The sequence below is a fragment of the Myripristis murdjan genome, chromosome 6 (genome assembly GCF_902150065.1).
Source record: "Myripristis murdjan chromosome 6, fMyrMur1.1, whole genome shotgun sequence".
NCBI lineage: Eukaryota > Metazoa > Chordata > Actinopteri > Holocentriformes > Holocentridae > Myripristis > Myripristis murdjan.
This window is the reverse complement of record NC_043985.1, coordinates 4,560,489-4,572,647: the sequence shown is the minus strand read 5'-3', so window position 1 is coordinate 4,572,647 and position 12,159 is coordinate 4,560,489. Positions and strand designations below refer to the sequence as shown.

General features: G+C 40.4%; 1 protein-coding gene across 1 annotated transcript in view; it reads left to right on the top strand.

Moving 5' to 3' along the window:
* Nucleotides 1-12,159, top strand: part of LOC115361236 (suppressor of tumorigenicity 7 protein homolog) — a 62,404-nt gene that overhangs the window by 593 nt on the left and 49,652 nt on the right.

The window sequence follows — 12,159 nt, the reverse complement described above, 5'->3', positions numbered from 1 at the left end:
CAGGGACACACTGTTAGGGATGCCTATAAAGAACTGCCAAGTTGTAAAGACATATAAAGGCACAATTCACTAGATCTCCACCTCACCACTGCTGTTAGTCTTTCGGACCTAAGTGTTTACCTTTGTTGGGTGTATGTGCTTGTGAAAGGCATCTGAATGCAGCCTCAGTCCAGTATTACAGGCAAGTTGGCATTATATGGCTCCTTGTTCATAGCAGCAAGTGATGAGTCTCCTGTGACTGTGCTGAGCAGCAGATGGAAGAATGTGGTCTTTCAGAAAGCCAGCTGGCTGGATCTAGAGAGGGTAAGAGAGCCTTTAGGCACACACAGACTGGCTGAGGAAGACATTTAGTGTGATGGAGAGGAGAAGAGAGCTTGTATTGGAACCTATCTCATACCTCAAGCACAGGCATTTGAGGTTTTCTGTGTCAAGTTTAATGTGGCTTTAGTGGTGTGACTCTCACGCAGCACTCCTCGCAGACAGCGTTGTTCATGTGCAGTTTGTGCCGTCTGAGTTGGTGGAGTGACAAACCCTAAACTTCTGCTCAGGTCTGGAAAAGTATTAAATAATTTTGATCGTCCTCAGGTCTTATTAAAAAGTTGATGGGAATGGCACCAAAACCAGGAGAATTATGTAAGGTATTGTCTTTCAGTTCCATCACATGTACTATTTGCACATGTTGCATTGACCTAAACCTACTGTCATTTTAAGTATAGTTTTGTAGTGGCTGTGAAGAGTAATCTTCAGCTGCAGGTTGTACAGGTCTAGAGGACTAGTCACTCACATCCCTATATCGGCAGATGTAATGAACAACAGATCTACCCGAAAGACTATAGCTATGATTAATTTCTAAATGGAAAATATGCATGAGCCAAGGAACTACAATCAACTTCATTTTATATGCTGCATTGTGGCTGAAATTGTTATTATTATTATTATTATTATTATTATTATTATTATCATCATCATATGCCAGATATTTTGATCATCACTGTGTCCATTACCGTTAATAATCCTAATGATACAACAAAACTGCATTATTGCCCTTTTAGCACCTCATATCAGCATCTTAATATGATAATACTACTACTACTAATAATAATGATGATGGTAATGCCAGGAACATTGATGATGATGATGGTATGGTAGGTATAGTAGTAGTAGTAGTAGTACTAATACTACTACTACTATAATAATAATGATACATTTTACATGATAGGTGCCTTTCTAAGCACCCGAGGCCACCTTACAAAATAAATAAATACATCCAGGGTCTCCAACAATGTGTCAGTTGCCGGTAACATTTGTCTTTGCCAGATAAATGAGTAAGTCACCCACAACGGGCTGGTAACTTGGTGAAACAATAACAGTTGAGTGCCTCTGTTATGGTCTTTGCCCTTTGCTTGTTGCCAGACTTTGGAACTAATCCGACTGCGTTTGTGAATTGATTTCTGCTGCACTTAATGATGAATTACGACTTTGATCCATTACATGAGTACGTTTTTTATATATTAACACAGTGCTGCTGATTAAGTACACAAAGTAGCAATGAAAATGGTTAGGATGACACATATGTATGATAAATGTTGCTCACTACTTTGGTCAGTAGAAATGATTCATGGCAGCTAGAACGTTTTACCAGTCTTTTCCAGACAAGCCAAAGAATACATTCTGGACACTGTCTACAAGTACAACAGATGTTCTAAGTGCAATGTTTCTGTATTACCGATATACCAATATTGTATAATTATGACCTATGGGATCCTAAATTATGATAGATGAGCACATATTGTTATTTGCAGCCCGTATTTGCATGCTCCCACGACAAGGAGTGTTTGACTTTGGTCACGTATTCAGCACGGCTTCCTCTTATGAGATTTGACTTAGTAACATGCAGGTGATGGGAGTCTGCTGCAAATTTATTTCTTGGAAACTTGATGGTGTGATACTGGAGGGAATTCTGCAAAGGCACTGTCACTCTGTACTCGAACTGACCTTGTGAGTATTCTGTTTCAACCATAACATCTTTTTTGTTCCTCATTGACATCTCTGCACAATGCGTTTGGGTCATCAGAGTTCCCCCCCTTCCCCCTTTACCATTCAAAAACTACTTCATTAACTCTGGGATTCCCCATCAAAACTACCTAGGGATTTCTATAACTTCTGCTTGCCAGTGATTTCCTGTATTTCCCAAATGATGTTTGGCATACCCCAGAGAACTTGTTTGGACTTGTTGCATTCAGCTATAGGAGTGCTCTTTATCGAGCAATAGCATTAGTGACAGCAAGAGAGTGAGAGTTTATATTTGGGGTGGGGGGCAAGGGTTGTGTCTTGGCTCATAACAGAACATATCTTGTGGCTGCATTGCATTATGGACTTTTCAGGCTATCAGTGACAAAACTGTTTTCTGCCCCTTTTACAACAGGCTTCTCTCTGCATTTTTGGTGAATAATGGACTGGAAATATCTGATGTCATGGCATGCACATTTGGTCACCTATTAACAAAAATAAGAGAGGTATGACACCAAGCAACAAAATAGACAGTCATGCAAAGCGCATCACCAGTAGCTGTTGTTTAACAGTGATAGTGTTTTTTTTTTAAGGCAAATCTTTCCTTTAACTGGACCTGGAAATTGCCAAAAAAAAAGGAACATTTGGCCTCGTTGCCAAACCCTCAAAACTGGGTGTAATCAGCTTAACCGTAGACACTGCTTCTTTAGTGACGTGAAGTAGACATTCTGTTTTATTTTCTTCCCCACTGCTTTTCTCCTTCCAAACTGACTCACAGATGAGAGCAAAGACAATGTTTGTGGTCAGCTCAGTGGCGAGCATCGGCCTTAGGCTTGCTGTCAACTGATTAAGTCACATCGATGTAAACATGGGAGGAAGCTTACTGAACAGCGTCTCAATATGATTGGCCTGACAGAATGGCTGGTGGATTAGTCAAACTTAAAATGACCAGCTTTTGTCTTATGGCTGGTGCTAAGCTCCCACCCTGTTTTTTAAAGAACAGTACTCACTTGAATACTCTGAAATGTCATTGCTGTCTAACATTGAGAGCCTTCCAGCATTTTATGATGAAGTGTTGTAATTTCTTTTTATATATTCACTTTTGCTTTATCTAGAAGACTTAAAGATATGCAAAATTGCAGAGAGTTGATGTAAAGGAATACTCCCATGTTTTAGGCAAAATACCCTTTTTCCGACTTACCCAGACTAAGACAAGATGTTCAATACCATTTTCACCTCTGTACGCCCAGTGGTTTGGTTCCTATGGATCGCATTTCATGTTAGCATAGCACAAAGACTTGAAGTCTTTGGGAGTCATTAGACTAGCGCTGTCAAAATGAAAATATAAACCTTACAGCCTGTCTGTATTTGTCTTATTTACACAGTGTATCATGTGTATTTGAAATACGTGTCTAATCTAATACGCAATGCTTGCTATCCATACGAACCAAACCAGGAGATGTAGTAGAGCTTAATTTCTGTAATTTCAGGATGCCTTTTAAAATTCTGGCCAGGGACAGCAGGTGAAAACTAGCCTCTCTGGCTAACTCTGACTCACTTACAGTTTGACTGTTGATTAGTGTGTATTGTCCCTGAAAAATAAAGCAATAAATAAATGTACAGAGCTGAAAACGGTATCAAACATCTTGTCTGGGTAAGTCAGAAGAAGGACATTTTGCCCTAAACGCTGGAGAATTCCGGTAAGGGAAGACTTCTCACTCATTCATTGACATGATATTCAACAGGTTTTTGTCAGTTGAGTCTAAACCATCCACACTTCACTTGCCCCTCTGCAGCACACCCTTTAATTTAGTATAACGTGATGATAATAGTTAACATAACTTGTATGACAAGGTTACCCAGCTGCCTTACAGTCTTTGATCAAATCTTTCACTGATTACATCCTATTAATAAAACAGTGTTACTGAAAGAAAGAGAGAGGCAACATAAATAATAAACCTGCTGTCATTCCAGCATTACACCAGGCTTCCTCCATTTTTCTTTGCTTGGCCTAATTAATCCTTTGACAGTAATGGTGTGCAGTACAGCACGCTATCAGTGCTCCCCGCTGTTTTACCCAAAACAAATGCAGGAACACCCCTGATTGGCCAAACGGATGGTGGTGACTCCATCCATCCGGATGAAGTTGTACTGAATTGAACACATCAGATGTTGTTATTAAAGGAATTTGAAAGGTCAGTCAATCAAGAACAACTATGAAGAATGTTACCACCAACTACAACAAGTGAAAAAGTACCTGCTAGTCAAAGTATACAGCGTTTCATTTTTTTGAAAATTAATTGAGCATATATTATGAAGTGACTGCTTCGTAATGTTCATTATGTTGCTCAGGGAATGAACTCACTGGCTGTTTTGTGGAGCTTAATGCCGTCTTTACCTAGATGACCAACCTAGAAAAGCAGTTGCAGAGCTGGAGTAGGATTAATCATGATCAGTTTCCACAAGTGTGATATTGATTCACAGTATTTAGGCTACATTACTGTTTGTAGTTTGTAGTCGCCAGTTTGAACTGAAACAAAGTCTCCATTACCCTTACTTTGATTTTTGTTTTGTGGCTCTGTAGATGGCAGCTGACGATTTGCCAGTCTCCTGTGGATAACCTAACTTGCACGCACAGCCCCATGTACCTTGTTGCATGAGATGATGACCATGTACAGTGGTTACTACTGTGCACATGCAGTGCCCTGGCTTTTATTTACTCAGCACTGGGTCACATTGTCCTTTATGTGACCTTTTTCCTTAGTGGTGGGTTGCATTAGAACCAAGTTATTTTAACTATTTTAACTCCCTTGTTTTTAAGCTTGACACATTGACACCCAAATTGACGCCAGGTCTGCTCTGCCTTTTCTACAGCGTAAATGTTCTGTATAACTTCGGCAGCATACTGGTATTGTTGACTACCAATGCGTTTTTTCTCTTTTTGAAACCTCCAATATAATCCATACAACAAGAAAAGTAAAACTGTTTATGCAGAACCAGTGAACTTATGTTCAAATCTAAAAATAAAGACACTGGAAGATAAGTTTTGCAGCTGAAAAATATGTTTTGTTAATATGACTCACATTCATATAATTAAAAGGCAGTATCTTTTCTGTATTTATTTATTTTTTTGCAGTGCAGAGAGTGAGAGTTTTTCTAGTGAAGAAAAAGCAAGAGTGGCCCCCCTCACTTAGAACACAACATTTCTTGTGGCTGCATCTGGTCTGTTGATTCTCAGTGGAAAAATCAGTATCCCTGTCTCTTCCATCATAAATTTCTCCCCGCATGTGGGTGCAAAATGGCATCACTTCTCTTCAAAGAAACTCTTGCACTTTGGCTCTCAGGCACTGACACCAGAACCTGATGTTTACTGCTGATGTTTCAGATAGCTGAGAAATTTTCTGCTTGAGGTTGTGCCATAGCATTGCAGGGATTAGATAAATACAGCACCAAACGATGAAGTAGGCCCACAAATGCAAGCTACAATAAATCACCAATAGCTACAAACAGTGTTAGTGTTTTAGTGTGGTATTCTCTTGTACAGCAGCTTCCCCCTGGTTATCACAATGTCGATTAGATTAAACAATTGATTGGACTTCAGCTGTACATCTGCAGTCTGTGTAGTTACAGTGCAGGGTTTGTGTGATACCAGTATAGCTGATGTTCATGCTTCAAACAGTTTGTCACACACCAAGATCTGCATCTGTTTTCAGTCACTCCACTCAAAAAAACACAAGATGGAGGTTGAATGGAGCAGAGCTTAAAGAAGCCAGACCCCATCCATGCATGTTTAGATTCCTTGAGCACAATGGTAAGCCATTTGTGGCACGGCATCCCAAAATGAATGGTCCCGGCCTCTGGAATTGGCACCATATTTTGAGGTGCAGCCGTAAGACTCAAACTGTCAGAGCATAAAGGGGGATTTATTGTGGTAACATAACAACTGCCAGAAGCCCTCAGTGACCATTGGAGTATTGCTGAAATTGTAGAAATGGTGTAGGATGGGTCTTTATAGTTTTGGGTGCGACTTGTTTAATGGAGAATGCCTGCAGGCTCTGACTTGAAGGCCGCTGATGATAACTACTTGTATCTGGGTTCAGACAGATTCTACAGGGCATTTTTCCCAGAGTTCGTATTCCCCAGAGCACGAATTCATAAACTAAAAATAAAACCTCTTTGAAGATAGGATTTATTTCCCTACAAACTGTCTTTTTTACTGCAAAGATTCAGACAGCACTGTCTGCCTGAGATGGGGCAACTCCGTGCGCTGAAACCTCAACTTTAAAATCGAGGTTGCTCTGGAAGATGATCTTGAAAAGTTTGGAAAATGTGCAAGTAAGTCTGGAAAGGTATTTGCAGGTTTTATGTCTCAATTCACCAACTATATGTTATTGTAAACCCATTGTCATTTAACATATTGTGGCAGTTTCAGTTTTTAAGAATAATCTTATGCTATGGAGTGATTTTTACCATGTTGATAGTTACGTTATGCGCTATGTGTGAAATTAAGGTACCGGAAAACTCTGTTACATTCCCCTTGCCACACCACACATACTCTACAAAGCCAGATTGAACTGGTGAGGGACCTTTATTTAGAATCTGTGTACCACTTCGGTAACATGATCTCAGGCAGAAATGCTTGCCCTACCTTGGACAGGGCAGGCCACCCTGCCCTGCTTGAAAAAAAGTCCTCTTCCAAAGTCTGCTTTCAATCACCTGTACCCATTGGAGAAGCCTGGTTTCATGATACTTGGATCACTGTTGAGACTTTTGCACCTTGGCTCATCTTAAGAGGTAATCCAGGGGAAACACTCCAAACTGCTGGCAGCTGGCTCGCTAATACCTGACCCAGCTCTGGCCAAGTGAGGGAAGGTCATAGCTGTTACACATGTTCACTGAATTTCCAAAGTATTAGGGACTTTTTCTCTTTTCATTAAATGCGCAAATGAGGTGAAAGGAGGCGATATAGAAAAGAGAAGCACATGAGTTAGAGGATTTTTAAACGGAGACGGTTGAAATGTGGATTGTGCAAAAGGGGCTGCTACTCAGTATCAGGAAGATGTGCATTCAGCATATCAAGTATTGGGAAATACTGTGATGTTTAGTCAAATGGAAATTAACTTGGAAAAGAAAACAGAATTGTTAGAGCAAAATGGCTTTTAAATAGACAACCCTCACCAGTATATAGTTGTTGGACCCAGCTCAAGCACAGTAGATCTCTTCCAGATAAGCTGCTCAGGAAGCTAGCTATATGTCTACAGGATATAGTGGCTGATGACTAGTTTTATTGCTACACATATTGTCAGTTTTAGAGCACATGTTCAAGAGATAACTAGTCAGATTGACAGGCATCATTCAAATTTAGCTAAACATTCACAGGCACTATCAACATTTGGCCAGTGGCTGGAGGGTATGTCCTTCCTCTCCTCTTAAGTATAGCAAGGGTGCTTGGGATAGGATATTCCAAGATTAATAGCTTGATAAAAAAAAAATTCATTATTCTTGGAGCGAGGCTGGCTAAGTAATGAAAGCAGCATGGTCCTGAAGAGCACGATTAACCTTGTGGCATTTCCAGGCTGTCCACCACCCTTAGTGTTATTTCACGTCATGTAGTGTTATTTCAGGTCAGACAAATGGGACTTCAAAATGGAAATCAACCACAACATGATGGTTGGTTAGTTGCCAAAATGGCTTGGTCTCTCAGACACAGCCAGAAATGACCAGCATTAGTCCAGTGGCTGCGTACTTCATTCTGCACTCCTGCTTTGCATACAGAGACAGTTTGATGAATGAAATGGTCGCTGTCTGGCCTATCTGTGATTGCCTTTTCGATCCTCCTGATTTGAATATGTGCACATTTTTGAATCCATGCAAACTGTATGAGAAAATGAACAACAATCCCTGTAATGCCACAGACAAAGTCTACCTGAGGTATTCATCATATGTGCTTTACCTCACATTTCATCTCATTGATAGAGAAAGTAACGCCATCTTAATTAAATTGGATGATTTTGTCTTTCCAAATAACTGAGCTACAGTAATAGGGATGTTATTGATTTTCTTATGCTGGATCATGTCTGTCCAGACTCTCAGCCCTTAGTCACACTCGGTATGTTTTTTGTTGTCTGCGGTGTTATAGCCATCTGTATGAAATTCTGCCCCACTGTCAGTCCAGAGGGCTTGACTTTCCAACGGCCTGTATACATCCGGAACAGCTGTGGAGTAGAAACGGCGCTCTGAGCCAGACAACCTGCGAGAACCAAAGAGATCGGGAAAGTGTCTGTACTCTGACACCCTCAAAAACGTGTCTACTTTGGGACAGCAAATGTCTATGCTATGTTTCAACACAACAGTAACTGTGATAATACTGCTGGTCTCTGTTGGGAGATTTCTATTCACGCAGATAGATGATAGATGGACCGACAGATGAATAGATAGACACATTATTTATCCCCGAGGAAAACTGAGGTCATAAAGTATTCCAGCTTGTACTTCACTCGTTGTGTTAACATTACAGACACAGTAATAAAGATGAACACCCAGTAACACAGACATGTGTTGCCCCAAACTAGACACATTGATGTGATGAAAACGTCTTGAGTCGGATTAGTGAGGGAAGTTTGCAAGGACATTTGCATCCAAAGTGCTTTATGTAGTAGAGTGACAGTGGACCAGTGGTTAGTGAAAGGGCCTTGATGACCACAAGGCAACTGGTTTTATTCCCTACATTGACTTGGGAAGAATCCATCTTGGTTAAGAGAATGAACAAGGTACCTAAACCCTGCAGTGCAAATGGAGCTACTCCCAGATGGCAGAACAATAGTAAAGGTTATTGGCCTACTGAGCACCATGGTTGGGCAATGTAGACTTAAGATAATATCACAATATTGCATGGTAATTTGTGGTAACAATATTCAAGATGATATGAAAAGACAATAATTTCAGTGTGCTCCACAGAATGACACTGTACAGCAGGGGGATGTAATAGTTGAAGTAGTTGTTGAATAGTTGGGGATGGGGAGAGTGATGTGAAACTAATGACGCTAATGAGTGATGTGAAACTAATGACGCTTTTGGGAAACTCTTAATTTGTTTAATTTAAGTATATTTGTGCAGCTGTTAATATACCTGGGTGGTGTGAAAAACACTGGACTTTTAGCCATGTTTGTTGTGGTGGTGAGTGAACGCTGTAGGCTATGCAGTAGGGCATGCAAAAGCGTCAGCATGTCATCATGTTACCATGTTATGTCATCATGCTGCTATATTGTTGATATCATGATATGACACTTTTTTATGTACAAACTTATGCGGTATTATCATGAATGATATGATACGGAACAGTCCTACTGAACACCTTCCCAAATGTCAGTGTGTGTAAATGTACAAGTATGAAGCAGGATGATGATGACACATGCTCAGCACGCCCACCTTGCATAACTTAGCAGTGAAAAATAGGGTTCAGCATCATTATATGTGGTTGACTCTGGCCTGTCAGGACCTTTTCAGATTAGTTCCAACATTGAAAGGAGCAGCTGAATTAGAGGTGACAGCCCACTGCTCCTGTCTCTTATCAAGTGGACTTTATTTTCCTCTCTGCTTTGTGTCTAAGCCATTTATTGCTGGAGTGGGGAATGATTTTGTGGTCAGGCCCAACACACACTAAAAAACATCTCTTCTTGTCAAAAGCAGAAATAATGAGCAAATCACCTCAGGTTGTACTTTTTAAAATTCAGCTAGAATGGATATAGATTTGATCCTTTCAGGAGTTTTATGTTTTGTTGTGATGTTTATATTCAATTGCTCCACTATGAGGCCACAATTGGCTTATTTTTGTCAGTTGATTTTACATCACTGGTCCAGATAAAGCATATTTGAGGCTGGATCAGCGCAATTCCCCCCTTTAACCAGCTGGTGTCAGCAGTGACAGGCACCGGGCTGTTGACCCAGTTAGCTGAATGGTGCCACTGCGTTTGAGTTGTGACCCAGTGGAGGTAATCAAAGCCTCGCCGACCCTCCTTTTGTCGGGGAGTCTGGTTTAAAGGGAAACTGGGGGGATGATTGTCTGTTTATCAAAGGGCTGCCAGTCACCACTTTGGTCTGCATGGGGTGGTGGGGGGTGGACTGGGCACAATCGATTTCACACCAGCTGGCTTACAGTAAATTCATTCTCGCCAGGTTGGAAAATGACCACCTGTTAAATGTTAATCTTGACCTCCATCAAAATGTACCGCTTGTTTTTTTTAATCTTGCAGCCACCTCTGGTTAGTAATCATGTATTGGAGGTCCTTTTGTACTTTAAAAATTGGGTGATCTGAATTTTGGGATGTACAAGTCAATCTGGCTGAAGGACAAAAGGTTTCTTGCCTTGATTTTTAATCAAAATATGTCACTTGAGTCACATTGCAGTGTGGACATTTAACATCCTTTTTTTGGGGTGTGTTTACTTCATGCTAAACAATTACAAAGTCCTAGTAAGCTAAGTTAACACATGGCACATGAACCAACTGAATGAAACGTCTGACTGTGCCAGTTCTTGGTGTTCTGAGTGCACACTAGCACCTCCTCCAGCCTCTGTTCATCAGTCATTATTAGCACACTTGTTCTGCTGCTCATTGAAGGTCCAGCAGCCTTCTGAATATAGACCCGTTCCACCCCCCCTCTGCACCTCCTCCCACTTACAGACTCACAGAAGGCCACGAGCAGGTCTTCTGTAGTGTGTTGGCCTTATTTTTTCTAATCAACTGTTCTCCCCCCCTCTCCCTCCTCCTCCTACTTCATTCTTCTCCTTCATTTCTCCTCTTTCCATCACTGACGGATGGCAGCACTTCTCTCACGCTTATTTTCAGTTGCCTAGCAACCAGGAGAAGATGTTTTTTCGGGGTGGTACTCATTCTCTGATGGAGGCGGGGGTGGGGTGAGGTGTGCATTGTTCAGGAATAAATGGTTCATGAATGTGATTCTAAGGAAGAGAGGTAGCAAGTAGTAGTCTTTTCAGTAATGCACTCATTAAAAGACATCGCTCCCATTCATCTGGGTTTCACCATCATTATTCCGGTGTCATGAGTGTGTGTCTTTAATCGTAATGGCAATACAAGCAGGGTACAGCCACATAATGACTCAGTGAGTCTTGGACTGCACAGCAAGAGGATGAATTTGACAGTAGGGATGGGACTGTATATAATTTTTCATGGATCACAATCAGAAACACAATAAAGTTGATTGTTGTGAATTTCCATTATCAGGCTAATTGTAAATCAGAATGATCATGAATATCCTCATCAGTGACTTGAAAAAGCTGTCTAGCTCGCTAACATACAAAACAAGCACGTTACTCATTTACTGTGCATTTACAACACAAAACTAATTGAACCATGTGAATGCTTGGATGTTAGGTTGATAGATTCTTTTTACTATTTTTAAATTATTTATTTCTTTATTTCTTTTAAATATTTTCTTCTCTCACTGTGATTACCTGCTGGGTGCTGGTCAGAGTCTGAATGTGTCTTTGTTTTTCACTAAAATGGATGTTCACTTAAAAAGTGATATGTCCTGTCTGTGATGCAATGAAATATTAGTTTATTAATACAATGTAAGGTGAACCGATTCCATTATGTTATAGTGCCATTGTAAGAGTTTTGAGCATATGTTGATGATTATGAGGATAATATTGTGAGTTGCAATTATTTTGGCCAGGATGATCGTGCAATCAAATTTTCACACTGTCCCATGCCTATCTGACAGTAAAGGCTGTTCATTCTCAGCACTTAACTATTGTAGCCAAAAACAATCTCACTGTCACTGGCTTGGAGACAGACGAACCGTTTTTCTTTCACTTAAATTGTATACGATTTAAGACTTTTCTTTGCCAAAGTGCTTCTTTGTCATCGTTCAGGATTTCATTAGATATCTCACAATCAAATTATCCACCATGTACAATGAATATATAGAGCATTTTGTCTCAGTGACACTGATGCAAGCTATTATGAGTCTTCTGTGAAGAGAGAAGTGTCAAAACTGTAATGCATTTTCCAACTAACAGCAGCAATAAATTCTCCCAGCAGGGAAGCATACTCTAACTGGTTGATTCAATTACAAAATTAGCTCTCATAACCTTGAACACAACTTCTGTCAAAACATCGGCTGTGTGTG